The 16690-nt window shown below is 38.5% G+C and overlaps 1 protein-coding gene across 5 annotated transcripts in view; it reads right to left on the bottom strand.

Annotated features, from left to right (window-relative positions):
* The window catches only part of LOC127453450 (dual specificity tyrosine-phosphorylation-regulated kinase 1B-like), a 93430-nt gene that overhangs the window by 63633 nt on the left and 13107 nt on the right, over positions 1–16690 (bottom strand). The window contains exon 2 of one of the 5 annotated variants that reach the window (XM_051719797.1): positions 7538–7642. The exons of the other annotated variants lie outside the window; for them this stretch is intronic. The gene's annotated coding sequence lies outside the window, so the exon portion shown is untranslated. The remainder of the gene's footprint in view (positions 1–7537; positions 7643–16690) is intronic. 5 annotated transcript variants of the gene reach the window in all.

Here is a 16690-nt window from a genome sequence, read left to right as displayed (position 1 = left end):
TGAAATGACCCCTGTTCAAAAGTCTGCATACCCTTAGTTCTTAATACTGTGTATTGCCCCCTTTAGCATCAATGACAGCATGCAGTCTTTTGTAATAGTTGTCTATGAGGCCCCAAATTCTTGCAAGTGGTATAGCTGCCCATTCGTCTTGGCAAAATGCCTCCAGGTCATGCAAAATCTTTGGTTTTTTGCATGAACCGCATGTTTGAGATCTCCCCAGAGTGGCTCAATGATATCAAGGTCAGGAGACTGTGATGGCCATTCCAGGACCTTCACCTTTTTCTGCTGTAACCACTGGAGGGTCAACTTGGCCTTGTGCTTAGGGTCATTGTCGTGCTGGAAACTCCAAGAGCGTCCCATGCGCAGCTTTCGTGCAGAAGAATGCAAATTGTCTGCCAGTATTTTCTGATAACATGCTGTATTCATATTGCCATACATTTTCACAAGATTCCCCGTGCTTTAGAGCTCACACAGCCCCAAAACATCAGTAAGCCACCACCATGCTTCACAGTGGGGATGGTTTTCTTTTCACTATAGGCCTTGTTGACCCCTCTCCAAACATAGCGCTTATGGTTTTGACCATAAAGTTCTATTTTGGTCTCGTTACTCCAAATTACAGTGTGCCAGAAGCTGTAAGGCGTGTCAAAGTGTTGTCGGGCATATTGTAACTGGGCTTTTTTGTGGCATTGGCGCATTAAAGGCTTCTTTCTGCCAACTCGACCATGCAGCTCATTTTTGTTCAAATACTGTCGTATTGTGCTCCTTGAAACAACCACACCGTCTTTTTCCAAAGCAGCCTGTATTTCTCCTGAGGTTACCTGTGAGTTTTTCTTTGTATCCCGAACAATTCTTCTGGCAGTTGTGGCTGAAATCTTTCTTGGTCTACCTGAACTTGCCTTGGTATCAAGAGATCTCCAAATTGAACAGTACTGACTGGCATTTTCAAGGCTTTGGATATCTTTTTATATCCTTTTCCATCTTTATAAAGTTCCATTACCTTGTTATGCTGGTCTTTTGACAATTCTTTTCTGCTCCCCATGGCTCAGTATCTAGCCTGCTCAGTGCATCCACGTGAGAGCTAACACACTCATTTACTATTTGTACACAGACACTAATTGCAATTTAAAAAGCCACAGATGTGGGAAATTAACCTTTAATTGCCATTTAAACCTGTGTGTGTGTGCGTGTCACCTTATGTGTCTGTAACAAGGCCAAACATTCAAGGGTATGTAAACTTTTGATCAGGGCCATTTGGGTGATTCCTGTTATCATTATGATTTAAAAAGAAGCCAAACAACTATGTGATAATAAATGGCTTCATATGATCACTATCCTTAAATAAAATACATTTTTTTTGCATGATCAGTCATATTTTCATAATCAATGGCAAAATTTCACAATTTCTGCCAGGGTATGCAAACTTTTGAGCACAACTGTATACACACTGGCAGCCAAAAGTTTGGAATAATGTACATATTTTGCTCTTATGGAAAGAAATTTGTACTTTTATTCACCAAAGTTGCATTCAACTGATCACAATGTATAGTCAGAACATTAATAACGTGAAAAATTACTATTACAATTTGAAAAAAATGTTCAGAACTTTAACTACTTCAAAGACTTCATCAAAAAATCCTCCATGTGCAGCAATGACAGATTTGCAGATCCTTGGTATTCTAGCTGTCAGTTTATCCAGATACTCAGGTGATATTTCACCCCATGCTTCCTGTAGCACTTGCCATAGATGTAGCTGTGTTGTCGGGCACTTCTCACGCATCTTACAGTCTAGCTGATCCCACAAAAGCTCAATGGGGTTAAGATCCATAACACCGTTTTCCAATTATCTGTTGTCCAAAGTCTGTTTCTTTGCTCACTCTAACCCTTTCTTTTTGTTTTTCTGTTTCAAAAGTGCCTATTTCTTTGCAATTCTTGCCATAAGGCCTGCACCCCTGAGTCTTCTCCTTATTGTTGAACATGAAACTGGTGTTAGCTGAGGACATGTGAGGCATCTATTTCTCAAACTAGAGACTCTGATGTACTTATCCTCTTGTTTAGTTGTACATCTGGCCTTCCACATCTCTTTCTGTTCTTGTTAGAGCCAGTTATCCTTTGATTTTGAAGAATGTAGTGTACACTTTTGTATGAAATCTTCAGTTTTGGGCAATTTCAAGCATTGTATAGCCTTCATTCCTCAAAACAATGATCAACTGACTATTGCATATTGAGGAAACAAAAACAAACACAAAGACAATGTTAAGCTTCATTTAACCAACCAAATAGCTTTCAACTGTGTTTGATATAATGGCAAGTGATTTTCTAGTACAACAATAGCAATTTAGCATGATTACTCAATGATAAGGTGTTGGAATGATGGCTGCTGGAAATGGGGCCTGTCTAGATTTGACCAAAAATTACTTTTTTCAAATAGTGATGGTGCTGTATTTTACATCAGTAATGTCCTGACTATACTTCAGTTGAATGCCACTTTTGTGAATTAAAGTACCAAATTCCTTCCGAAACAGAACAATCTGTACATTATTCCAAACTTTTGGCCACCAGTGTATATATTAAAGATAGATAATAGGATGATGTTTTAAATATGTATGTTTATTATTAATATATTACTTAAATCAGTACATAGGCCTTCTTATATAATTCAATAGGCAGAAAAAAATACCTGTATTGTCAGATAGAGCTCTAGAGAGATGGAGATGAGAGATGTAACTGGTGTTTAAGGATGAAGTTGTCTGTTTTAAGCGTTTCTCTTCACCCAGCAGTATTTCACAAAGCATTTTTTTATTTTTTATTTTTTTGGCTATTTCTGCCTTTCTTGTGAAAGGTGCTGTAATATGAGCTGCACGATGTGTAGAGGCAAAATCAGATCACTCCAGTGTCACACGTAGTACTACAGTCTGCTTCGTTGTTCATAAACAGGAGCAAAAGTTTAATTGCGTCGCTTGTTTATAGAAATCATTCTTTTTATATAGGTGTAAAGACATTTGCATGTCGAATTAACAGGTTGAATTTCAGCAAAAATGTGACAGCGTGCTCAATGCGCGCTCACGCTAAACTCAACACATGTCCAATGAGCCGCGGAATGTTGTGAGAAGCAGTAGCACTAATCAGTCACCCTGATTCTAATATTACGATAGAAAGCAGGAACAAACAATCCTAGGTGTTTATTCAGTACTGTGGTTATACTGGTTAGAAATAAAGCCTTGACTGAACCAGATATTCCGTCGCAGCACAATAGTAATGGCTTCATAAATTTCTTTACTGATAAAATTAAAAACATCAGAAATAAAATTGGAATTATGCAATCGTCTCTCACAGCACCTCAGAAAACAGCGTCTCATAATTTTCATCACAAGCAACTTCAATCCTTCGCTGTCATAGGTCATGAAGAACTAACAAAATTTATCAAAACATCAAAAGCAACATATATGTTAGATACAATACCAACTAAGCTCTTAAACAGGTGTTCCCTATAATCTCAAAACTTGCACAGATCTAAATGTTGAGAGAAGGACCCAAGCGCAGATAAGCAAACAATGAGCTTTTATTTAAATAAACAGAAAACATACATAACAAAAACTCTCCTAATGGAGAAAAAGAAAACAAAGAAAACCAAACTAGAAATATAGCTGCAAGCAGCGATGACAGGTCCAAGCACCATGGGTCCATTTCCACCCGGTGGCTTTTGGAAAACAATGCAAGGTGGACACATGCATTTGGCATTTGACATTATTCTAAACAATTCTGAAGCAATCTGGGTAAATATAAAAGGACTATTTTCAAGTCTGTTGTAAGAGCCACACTTCTTGCTGCCAGGTGGTGGTGCTATGACCATGACCCAAAATAGTTATATCCATGTGATTAGCCCCTAAGACTAAACATACATCTACATTTTGATCTAAATCACACATTGCACTCAGAAGATACAAGACACTTCCTGTTCCCCATTTTTCACCATAAATGTATTGCTTTGCCATGGCAACAACTTTCAAAATATCAAAAATCCGTTTGCAATTTAGCATCTAGAATGTCTTGGCATGATGCTGCACAAATTTGGTCACATGAATCCCCTAGGAGGAGTATTTAAAAGTTCAGAGCCTGCGATTTTCAGAAAATCCAAAACGGCTGACTTCCTGTTGGGCAAGCTAATGACTGTAAGTATGAAAGTTGTTCGGCTTGATGAGAACAATATATGTACCAAGATTGGTGACTCTACATGAAAATGGGAGTGCTACAGAGACCCCGTTACATGCCCACCACACGCCAATGTGTGATATTTTGCCCAGTCCTAATGGCCAACGACCCTGATGTGTGTGCAAAATTTTATGAAATCTTAAGCATGCCAAGTGCCTCAAAAACACCCAAATTTAGGAAGAAAATAATAATAACAAATAATGCATTGCCATGGCAACAGTATTTAAGATATCAGATATCCCTTTAAAAATTTACATCAGCAGTGTCTTGACATTATTCTTAAGAATTCTGAAGCAATTCATGTAAAAATAAGAAGGCTATTTCAAAGTCTGTTAAAAGTGCTATACTTCCTACTGCCAGTTGGTGGCGCTATTACCGTGAACCATAATAGCCACGTCAAAGTGATCAGCCCCCATTACCAAACATACAGCTAAATTTTCATCAAAATCATACAATGCACACAGAAGATATAAGGAATGTCCTGTTTCACATTTTTTAGCCATACATTTATTGCTGCGTCATGGCGACACCGTTCAAAATATAAAAAATCCATTTGCAATTTAGCATCTTCAATGTCTTGGCATAAGGTTGCCTAAATTTGGTGACAGTCACATAAATCCCCTAGGATGAGTATTCAGAAGTTCCGGCCTGCAATTTTAAAAAAAAAATGCACATTTAATCCAAAATGGTCAACTTCCTGTTGGGCAGAGCTAATGACTATAATTTTGAAAGTTGTCCGGCTTGAAGAGAACAATATATGTCACAAGTTTGGTGACCGTAGAAAAAATTGACCCCACCACTTTTGTGAAAAGGTGGTGCTACAGCGCTCCCCAGCCACACCCATGTGTTAACTTTTTCCCAGGCCTAATTCCAGATCATACATTTTTCAAACAGTCCAAAATGGCCGAATTCCTGTTAGGCGGAGCTTATGACTGTCAGCGCTAAAAGTTGTCCGGCTTGATGAGATCTATAAATGTACAAAGTTTTGTGACTAGCTCAAAAGGGATGTGCTACAGAGCCCCCTCCACACGCCCATGTATGACATTATTGCCAAGCCCTAATGGCGATGACTCTGATGTGTGTGCAAAATTTCATGAGTTTTTAAGCATGTAAAGTGTCCAAAAGCCCCCGAAACCAAGAAAAAAATAATAATCTTTAGAAGAACAATAGGGCCTCCGCACTTTCAGTACTTGGGCCCTAATAATAATAATAATCCTTAGAAGAACAATAGGGCCTCCACACTTTCAGCGCTTGGGCCCTAATAAGAATAATCCCTAGAAGAACAATAGGACCGCCACACTTTCAGTACTTGGGGCCTAATAATCCTTAGAAGAAAAATAGTGCCTCCACACTTTCAGTGCTTAGGCCCTAAAAACAAAACAAATCCTCAAATCCTTTTATAAATTGTGTTCTACACAAAATATCTGAATTGAAACTTGCACTTTTCCACCATCGGGCCGAACAGAATGGAGCACAGTGAGGAACGGTTCCAGTAGCATTTCCACTTGAGCACAGTGCAGCACGGTATGATTTCATATAGTTCTTGGTCAGGATTTCTTGGCACTGTCAGCTAACCGTGCTCAACCATGCTGGTGATTTGGTTGTAGAACATGGCAACTCACAATTTTCAATTTGCCAACGCCAAGGTAAATTAATTGTTTCTAGGTAGCTGGCCAAGCAAACTAATATTTGAGTGAAGTTAATAAAAGTTCATAAAGAATGAGTGTAGTGTATCTTTATGATTTTTATGATGATGGTTTAACTAATATAGTACATTCTTTTTCTACATGCCTTTTTCATCAGGGGGGTAGATTACGACAGCTAGCTCATAAAGGGTGCTCTCACACTTGACTCGATTGCTTGGACTGAACCCGGGTTCGTTTCCTCCCCCCTCCCCCTGTTGGTCTCTGTTCACATCATATTTTTTGGGTCCGAACCTCGGTCTGATTACATCATCAACGTGAGTACAAGCGGCAGCTGCTTACTACTGTAACTAGGCAATAACTCAATAAGACATCAGCTTTGCTGTGTTATTGATGTATTCATCTCTTTTGATTTACCATCAAAACTTTACATGCACAAAATGACAATTATGTTTGTCTGCCACGGATGCATTGAATGCGCAATGAGGTGAAAAATATTAGCGTTTGTCTGCTGCAAGCCAGCGGATGCATTGCAAGAGTGAAGAATGTGAGCTGCTCTCTGAAGGTGAATTATTTGGACACAAGCTGGTATGAGAAATTAATTAAACCATAATAACTGCGATCGGGAGCCTGCAAAGATGCAAATTATACGTCATCAATAAGGGTTCACTTCTGCGATTTGGTACGACTGTGTTCATATTAGCAGCAAACAGCACCAGAGTTTATATGAACCATACCCTAGCCCACCTTTTCAAGTGGACTCTGGTGCAGTTCGCGGGTGTGCACCAGAGTTCGGAAAACAGCGTTCACACCACCCAAGCGAACCGAACTTTGAAGTAATTCGATCACGGGTGTGCACCAAAAGTACTAGTGTGAAAGCACCCTAAAACTCATAATATATCATATTATTATATTTTGTCAATAAATCTCCTTTTAGCTAGTCTGGGAAGTTTTACCTTTGTGCATTTGTGTCCAGTGGCACAAACAACCCCTCAGCATATGATGGTAAACCTCAGCCTTTTTCTTTTTCCTTTCCTTTTTGCAAATGGGCTATGACTTTTCTGTACTTCAGCAACATAAAAACCAGTCCCATGTATACTATACGAAACGTTTTATAACCCCAACACTGGCATGTTTATAAAGACTTTATAAATATTAAGGAAGTTGGATCTATAGCCTAGTGGCTAATATATGTGCTCCAGACATTGAGCCATGGTGCTCATGCAGGAGATGCTGGCTCAAATATACCCCTTACCGAGATTTCCTGATTGAGTTCCCATCTTCTCAGAATTTCCTGTCATCTCACTACTTGCTTCATCAATCAAATAAAGAATAAACTTATGGACTCAGAATTAACAGTAGCTGAATTAAAAAGCAAAGTCTACACTGAGATTTTAATATGTCTCAAAAGTCATCACATCTTGACTTTAAATGACTTCTCTCATGGAACAGGGATTTGCAAGGGATGGATAAAGATTACTAAAATGGTGAAGGAAGTATTTTAGGAGCAACTCAAAACATCTTTATCCCATCCAGCTCCATCAATGACTACCTCTCTCTTTCTCTCTCTCTGACACACATCCATCTTTACACCTTTCCTTTATGTCTTTAGATTGAATAGGAGTTTCATTTAACTTGACTTATTGAGATCTCTTCTCTCAAAGTTTATTCAACTTTCCTGTTACCTTTCCCATCTTCCATGGACTCACTCCTCCATGCTTTCAAACTCATTCACCCTCACTCTCTCTTCATCTCAGAGCTGTGTTAAGCAGGTCAGCAAGGCAGGGATGCTGAGAGGAAAAAAGATATCCACCAAGAAAATCAGCCCATGATCTTTTCACACATAAGCACAGAGGATGCTAAAACAATCACACATTCTGAGATATCAAACTGATCTAACACAAACATGCATACACACTAATGTAAGTGCTTAAAGGGATGGTTCATCCAGAATGTTAGCCTAAGTCACCATTCATTTAGGGCTGGGCGGTTTTTCAGATTTTTCCAGTTCATTTGAATTTGCATTTGGACATATTTTTATTTCTTTAAAATCGAGATTTTGCATAAAAACATCTGAAAGCTATAGTTAGATACATTGAAAATCTACCAAAGGCTGAATAAGGAAGAGAAAAAATTCACAAAGCTTGTCACTCCCGTTCTGATCAGCTGCACATGTGTGGCGTGCTCCAAATGAACATGACACTTTAACAAGGAGACTGATATAAAAGACAGCGGTAATATTCCCAGTACAATTGTTCAGTGTGATTGTAACTCAACTTCGTCCATCATGCATGTATACACAGGCTTAAGATCATAACTGGCCTCAGCATGTGCATGTTGATGAACAGTCTCCTTTCTTTTCTTTTTACCCATAAAAAAGCATTGGTTACATGACAGGCGTAACCAACTTCATTTCAGATCAGATGGATATAGGCTATATATGGGAGAATCAAACATCCACTGCTCCTTTTACAATGATGATTCAGATAGATCGCTAATCATTGCTTTGTTCTGTGACGTGTTTCAAGTGTACTGCATCTATAGCCAACATTTGGCAAGCAATCATTTTGACAAACTTTGCTAGTTGAATTGTAATGATAAATTATTTCATATTACTGTGCTGCTCAGCGTGAACCGCTAGAGGGCGCGTCTCTATCTGCAGGGGTTTATGAATATACACACAAATGGTTTGATATACAATGAGTCCTTTTTTGATAAACTTGATAATTTATAGATATTGATTTCTAGAAAGCTTTCTAGATAGACTTGGTTTAGAGAAAAATGGATACCTACACTGGCTAAGAAGTATTTTGTCGTTTTCTTATTTTATTCTATTATTTCTGAATATCTGGGTTTATCAGATTTTAATTTATTTTACATTTACACTCTGTTGACAACTTCTCCCTATGGTGCATTTGGTGTGTTTGTAAATTTTTCTTGTGCACTTTTGTTTCCTATGAAAAGAACTTGGGTTTCTAACCAGGTTGGCCTTGCGTTCTAATAAAGCAATCTGAACCATGTGAGTACATTTAAAAGTTGAGAAAAATCAAATTGTGAATCATCCAAAGGTTTAATAAAAATTATATTTTATTTTTTTGCCATATCACCCAGCCCTACATTCACTTTCATTACATCTTTTGTGTTCTACAACAGAAAGTCAAACAGGGTTGGAACAAAATGAGGGCGAGTAAATTACAGAATTATAATTTTTTTTTAGAAAAAAAGAATTTTTTTAGGTGAGCTATCATGCAAGAATCAACTTTCTATCAGCACACAATGCAAACAGAATGCATAGATTGTAGCACAGCATACTCATTGCTTAGCCTGCCTTTCTCTGGACAAAGGGATAGGAAGAGGCCTACAAATATAGTCAGAAACTTAAAAATCCTCATCTTTATTTTGAGGATGACCAACCAGATCATATAGATCAGGTTTTTTTTTTTAATTTCTGATGCCAAGGAACCCCAAATATGATGATCCCCCAGCAAGGGACCCCCATATGTAAAAACAACCATATATTTGTATGTGTATAATAATGCATATTCATGAGTTGAGACATTTTTGTTGTGCACAAGCAGTAAGTGTGATGTTATACAAGCAGTGCATGTGATCTTATTAATCCAGCATCGTTGTTTGCAAAATTTAATAATAAGTGTTTATATTATAATAAAGCAAAAATAAATTTTTCAAATGTTATCTAGAAAATATTTGCTTTGTATTAAAGTTGAAGTATATCACTTTTTCAGTGTTAAAATACTTTTTATCCCAGCTTAATAGGCAGAGACATTTATAAGTAAGCCATTAATGGGTTCATAATGTAAACACTGTCTCTCTGGTGCTATAAACATTCCTGTGTTTGTTTTGAGCGGCATGCTTAGACCCCACCCACCAATATTACTCAACCAAAGGCGTGAGTTGGGGGCGGGACTATCTGACTTTTTAATCAACAGCACATGTATGAAGGTAAATCAGTAGCAAAACTTGAAAGCTTGCATATTTGGATCTGAGAACTTGTACAATAAATATTTGTACTCTTAAGTTGAAATTTACACTCACAGCACTGATGTGAAAACTTGTAAAATACAAATTTGTAGTTGAATGTTGCAATCTGCACTCACAAATAATAATTCAAAGCTTGTGTTCTGAATTAACAATTGCAGACAAGTAGTCACAAATGTGTAAAATGACATTCACATAAACACAACTACAGACAAAAGGTTGTTTATTTACAACCTCTCAAATCTGGCACTGCAACTTTAAATCTTCACGACTTGACTTTTGCAACTACTTTTGTGAAAATCCTGTAGCAAAACTCATTTGTAAACTTGTAAACACTGATGCGAGAGAGCAAAACCAGTGTTTGGCAGGGGAGGGGGCAATTAAGTTGTTTTATTGGTTGATGCCTAGTCAACGAAATGGGACGTTTTTGTACGCTATGAAGTCACGCCACAGCACCAGCCTGTGCCTTTTTAATAGGGCAAAGTAGCGATGGGAAGTCCGATACTTTTCCACGAACCGGTTTGTTTCAATTAACTCATTCAAAAAAATTATTCAACAGTTCTTTTACTTTAGCACGTAATGACATCACTAAGAGTAGCATGAGCCTCCACATGCTGGGAGTCTCCACGGTGTCATGCACAATGAGCCACGTGATAAGATGCGTGGATTGACGGTCTCAGAAGCGGAGGCAACTGAGACTTGTCCTCCGCCACCCGGATAGAGGTAACCGCGCCACCATGAGGACCTACTAAGTAGTGGGAATTGGGCATTCCAAATTGGGGAGAAAAGGGGATAGTTTTTTTTTTAAATATAATAATAATTCCCACAAGTTCCACGTTCATCGAGCGGGAAATTCCTGCTCACTTTTATTCATTTTACAGTGCAGCTGCGAATTATTATTATAATTTCTTTTCTCCCCTTTTTTCCCCAATTTGGAATGCCCAACTCCCAATGCGCTCTAAGTCCTTGTGGTGGCGTAGTGACTCGCCTCAATCCAGGAGTCAAAGGACGAATCTCAGTTGCCTCCACATCGGAGACCGTCAATCCGCGCATCTTATCACGTGGCTTGTTGAGCGCATTACCGCGAAGACGTAGCATGTGTGGAGGTTTCACGATATTCTTCGTGGCATCCACGCACAACTCACCATGCGCCCCACCGAGAACGAGAACCACACATTATAGCGAACAAGAGGAGCTTACCCCATGTGACTCTACCCTCCCTAGCAACGGGGCCAATTTGGCTGCTTAGGAGACCTAGCTGGAGTAACTCAGCATGCCCTGGATTTGAACTCGCGACTCCAGGGGTGGTAGTCAGCGTCAATACTCACTGAGCTACCCAGGCCCCCGCAGCTGCGAATTACTAAACCAATAGATACAGATGAACAAATCAATAAACTTGTATTTGTATCAAATTGTAACACCAGAAGATGCGTGAGTAACTTCGCTCTATCTCTCCCTCTCTCTCACGTGCAGCTGTCATCAGTGCGTTGAGCGCTTGAGTTTAGTGTGAGTGAGCGCAGTGAGGGAGCGCTCTGTTGGATAGTTACTGTGCTTAAGATATTACAGATGTATAAAATTTTCGAAACCTGTTAATATGACATGCAAATGCCGTTATACTGTATTTCTGTTAGCAAGTGATGCAATAAAACTATCACTCCTGTTAATAATTAAAGCTGTTGGCATGAAGCCTCCACACGCGCTATGTCTCTCAATGTCGCTCAACAAGCCACGTGATAAGATGCGCGGGTTGACGGTCTCAGACGCGGAGGCAACTGGGATTCGTCCACCGCCACCCGGACTGAGGCGAATCACTACGCGACCACGAGGACTTAAAAGCACATTGGGAACTGGGCATTCCAAATTGGGGAGAAAAGGGGATAATTTTTTTTTTAAAATATAATAATAATTCCCGCAAGTTCCACGTTCATCGAGCGGGAAATTCCTGCTCAATTTTATTCATTTTACAGTGCAACTGCGAATTATTATTATAATTTCTTTTCTCCCCAATTTGGAATGCCCAACTCCCAATGCGCTCTAAGTCCTCGTGGTGGCGTAGTGACTCGCCTCAATCCAGGAGGCATAGGACGAATCTCACTTGCCTCCACGTCGGAGACCGTCAATCCGCGCATCTTATCACATGGCTTGTTGAGCGCATTACCGCGAAGACGTAGCACGTGTGGAGGTTTCACGATATTCTTCGTGGCATCCACGCACAACTCACCATGCGCCCCACCGAGAACGAGAACCACACATTATAGCGAACAAGAGGAGCTTACCCCATGTGACTCTACCCTCCCTAGCAACGGGGCCAATTTGGCTGCTTAGGAGAGCTAGCTGGAGTAACTCAGCACGCCCTGGATTCGAACTCGCGACCAAATGTAACATTCATTTACATTTGTCAGCTGAGTTTTAGCATGCTTTGATTAAATACTATTTAATAAAACAAAATCATATTTTCAGTAAAACAAAAGCATATTTCCAGTACGTTTTATTTGTTATTAAAGAAATTTACATTTCGTCAAACCCTCGGGACATGCATGCTCACATCAGCAGCTCACTCATCGGTTCTTCGGACATGTCCATTAGAGACTGTTCTCAGTTCAGTGTACTGTTTCGAGAGTTCTCGTGACTGAGTCAGTGTACTGTTGAGCTGAGAACTGCTGTGACCAGATCATCATACATTGATAAGACGGATGTCATACAATTAAGTCATAAACATATTTCCAGTATGTTTTATTTGTTATACATTTTGCTGTACAGAAAAATACACCAGTAACAAACATTTGGCCCCCCTTAATCACACGACCCACGCATACTCAGTATCATCAGTTCTCAGTACGTTGGACACCTCCAAAAGATGTGATTCTCAGTTCAGTGTTCTGCTGGCTCAAGAACTGCTGCGAGCGACTCGTCATACTGTTGACGAGAACTTTTACGACCGAAGTGTTCAGTCCGATTTGTGAACTAGTTGGAGCAGTTCACTGCAAAGAATAGTGTGGAAAAGCAGATAATACCAGTTCTAGGATCATATAACTTCCGGTTATCGGCTTATTTCAAGTCGGAGTGTCAGGCAGTTCCGAGAATGTGTTATGATTGATTAAATGTGCATCAGTGTTGACTCGAGACATGAACTGTTTCAAACAATTCAGTCCGATTTGGTGAACTGGTTCAACTCGTTCACTGACAAGAACCGGTTCAAAATAACGATATTTTCACGAATTGGATATCACTAGGGCAAAGCATAGCGATAGAGGGATCTAACAATCCAAGGGTAAATTTTTTAATTATTAATTAAATAGTATTAAAGTTTTGTAAAAAAAAATTTCCTTCACTGATATACTAACATATATTATTGAAGATGACCACTTTCCACTCGACAATGTAAATTATCAATATTTAAGGGAAAATGTACAGTCATCTGGTCATTATTGCAAAATAAACCCCATTCAGTGTGATAATAAAAGACAGCTTCACGTTAGGGCCCTAATCACCCTGTCATGGTTTATTTTAAGATAATGACCGGCTGACTGTACATTTTCCCTTAAATATTGATCATCATTAGCGAACTTGCTTCAGCTAAAAGAGTAATGAATTATGTTGGTTATTTAGACATCACACTAATGGACAAATACCTGTACAATACTTGGGATACCTGGTAAAACTTTACATCTTTGAGTGAAAAGTGGTCTTCATCAATAATACACGTTAGTATATCAGTGACGGAATACTTATTGATAAGTGTGGGAGTACAAAAGTTAATGTGTAATACAAGTTTGTGTCTGTAGTTGTATTTATGTGAATGTCATTTTACACATTTGTGACTACTTGTCTGCAATTGTTAATTCAGAACACAAGCTTTGAATTATTGTATGTGAGTGCAGATTGCAACATTCAACTTCAAATTTTTATTTTACATGTTTTCACATTGGTGCTGTGAGTGTAAATTTCAACTTACGAGTACAAATATTTATTGTACAAGTTCTCAGATCTAAATTTGCAAGCTCTTGAGTTTGCTACTGATTTACCTTCATACAGATGAGGGGCGTATTCAGAAAGCTGTGAAAACATTGTTTATTTTTGCAATTAAATTTTCTTTAGGTAAAATCTCTCTGTGCTTATTGAAATTCAAAACACTGCCCCCAGTGGCCAAAGCGGTAAGTCTTCGCACGAATGGTGCGTGTGAGCTCCACTTTCAGACTGTAACGCAATTACTTCCTGGATTTAACACGGGAGCCAAACTTGGGTCTCCCACGCTGCTGACGCAACATGAAACTATGGCTGTCAAGAGAAAAAAAATAACTTGATTAATGTCATGATTTCCGGTCTTTAGAGTTGACTTTTTAAAAATACAATAAAAAAAAAAAAATTCTCTGAAATTTTCCACGGACCCCCTAGCACCCCTTTGCGGCCCCTGGACCCAAGTCTGAAAACCCCTGATCCATATTTTACATTTTCTAATGAAAACGTGAGTTGTGCTTGCCCGTGCAAACCACAATGCCTGGACCATGCAATGCGGTTGTTAAAGTGTTCCAAGTAGTTGCATCAATGTGAACTTCTGCAGTTAATCAAGGATGGACTTCAAAAGACATTAGTCATTAATCTTAAAGTAAAAATTTTTTTTACAAATAATTATATATACACTACTGGTCAAAAGTTTTGAAACACTTGACTGAAATATTTCTCATGATCTTAAAAATCTTTTGATATTAAGACATATGCTTAAATGTTTGAAATTAGTTTTGTAGACAAAAATATAATTGTGCCACCATATTAATTTATTTCATTATAAAACTAAAACTTAATTTAAAAAAAAAACTTTTTGAAATTGATGACTTGGACCAAATAATAAAGAAAAGCAGCCAATAAGTGCCCAACATAGATGGGAACTCCTTCAATACTGTTTAAAAAGCATCCCAGGGAGATACCTCAAGAAGTTGGTTGAGAAAATGTCAAGAGTACATGTCTGGAAATTCTAGGCAAAGGGTGACTACTTTGAAGATGCTAAAATATAACACAGTTTTGATTTATTTTGGATTTTGTTTAGTCACAACATAATTCCCATAGTTCCATTGATGTTATTCCATAGTTTTGATGACTTATCTATTATTCTAAAATGTGAAGAAAAAAAAATTATAATAAAGAATGAGTGTTTCAAAACTTTTGACCGGTAGTGTGTGTGTGTGTGTGTGTATATACATATACATATATATATATATATATATATATATATATATATATATATATATATATACAGGTGCATCTCAATAAATTAGAATGTCGTGGAAAAGTTCATTTATTTCAGTAATTCAACTCAAATTGTGAAACTCGTGTATTAAATAAATTCAATGCACACAGACTGAAGTAGTTTAAGTCTTTGGTTCTTTTAATTGTGATGATTTTGGCTCACATTTAACAAAAACCCACCAATTCACTATCTCAAAAAATTAGAATACATCATAAGACCAATAAAAAAAAACATTTTTAGTGAATTGTTGGCCTTCTGGAAAGTATGTTCATTTACTGTATATGTACTCAATACTTGGTAGGGGCTCCTTTTGCTTTAATTACTGCCTCAATTCGGTGTGGCATGGAGGTGATCAGTTTGTGGCACTGCTGAGGTGGTATGGAAACCCAGGTTTCTTTGACAGTGGCCTTCTGCTCATCTGCATTTTTTGGTCTCTTGTTTCTCATTTTCCTCTTGACAATACCCCATAGATTCTCTATGGGGTTCAGGTCTGGTGAGTTTATTGGCCAGTCAAGCACACCAACACCATGGTCATTTAACCAACATTTGGTGCTTTTGGCAGTGTGGGCAGGTGCCAAATCCTGCTGGAAAATGAAATCAGCATCTTTAAAAAGCTGGTCAGCAGAAGGAAGCATGAAGTGCTCCAAAATTTCTTGGTAAACGGGTGCAGTGACTTTGGTTTTCAAAAAACACAATGGACCAACACCAGCAGATGACATTGCACCCCAAATCATCACAGACTGTGGAAACTTAACACTGGACTTCAAGCAACTTGGGCTATGAGCTTCTCCACCCTTCCTCCAGACTCTAGGACCTTGATTTCCAAATGAAATACAAAACTTGCTCTCATCTGAAAAGAGGACTTTGGACCACTGGGCAACAGTCCAGTTCTTCTTCTCCTTAGCCCAGGTAAGACGCCTCTGACGTTGTCTGTGGTTCAGGAGTGGCTTAACAAGAGGAATACGACAACTGTAGCCAAATTCCTTGACACGTCTGTGTGTGGTGGCTCTTGATGCCTTGAGTCCATTCCTTGTGAAGTTCACCCAAATTCTTGAATCGATTTTGCTTGACAATCCTCATAAGGCTGCGGTTCTCTCGGTTGGTTGTGCATCTTTTTCTTCCACACTTTTTCCTTCCACTCAACTTTCTGTTAACATGCTTGGATACAGCACTATGTGAACAGCCAGCTTCTTTGGCAATGAATGTTTGTGGCTTACCCTCCTTGTGAAGGGTGTCAATGATTGTCTTCTGGACAACTGTCAGATCAGCAGTCTTCCCCATGATTGTGTAGCCTAGTGAACCAAACTGAGAGACCATTTTGAAGGCTCAGGAAACCTTTGCAGGTGTTTTGAGTTGATTAGCTGATTGGCATGTCACCATATTCTAATTTTTTGAGATAGTGAATTGGTGGGTTTTTGTTAAATGTGAACCAAAATCATCACAATTAAAAGAACCAAAGACTTAAACTACTTCAGTCTGTGTGCATTGAATTTATTTAATACACGAGTTTCACAATTTGAGTTGAATTACTGAAATAAATGAACTTTTCCACGACATTCTAATTTATTGAGATGCACCTGTATATATATATTTT

This window comes from Myxocyprinus asiaticus, chromosome 15 (genome assembly GCF_019703515.2).
Source record: "Myxocyprinus asiaticus isolate MX2 ecotype Aquarium Trade chromosome 15, UBuf_Myxa_2, whole genome shotgun sequence".
Taxonomy (NCBI): Eukaryota; Metazoa; Chordata; class Actinopteri; order Cypriniformes; family Catostomidae; genus Myxocyprinus; species Myxocyprinus asiaticus.
This window is presented reverse-complemented; position numbering and strand designations above follow the sequence as displayed.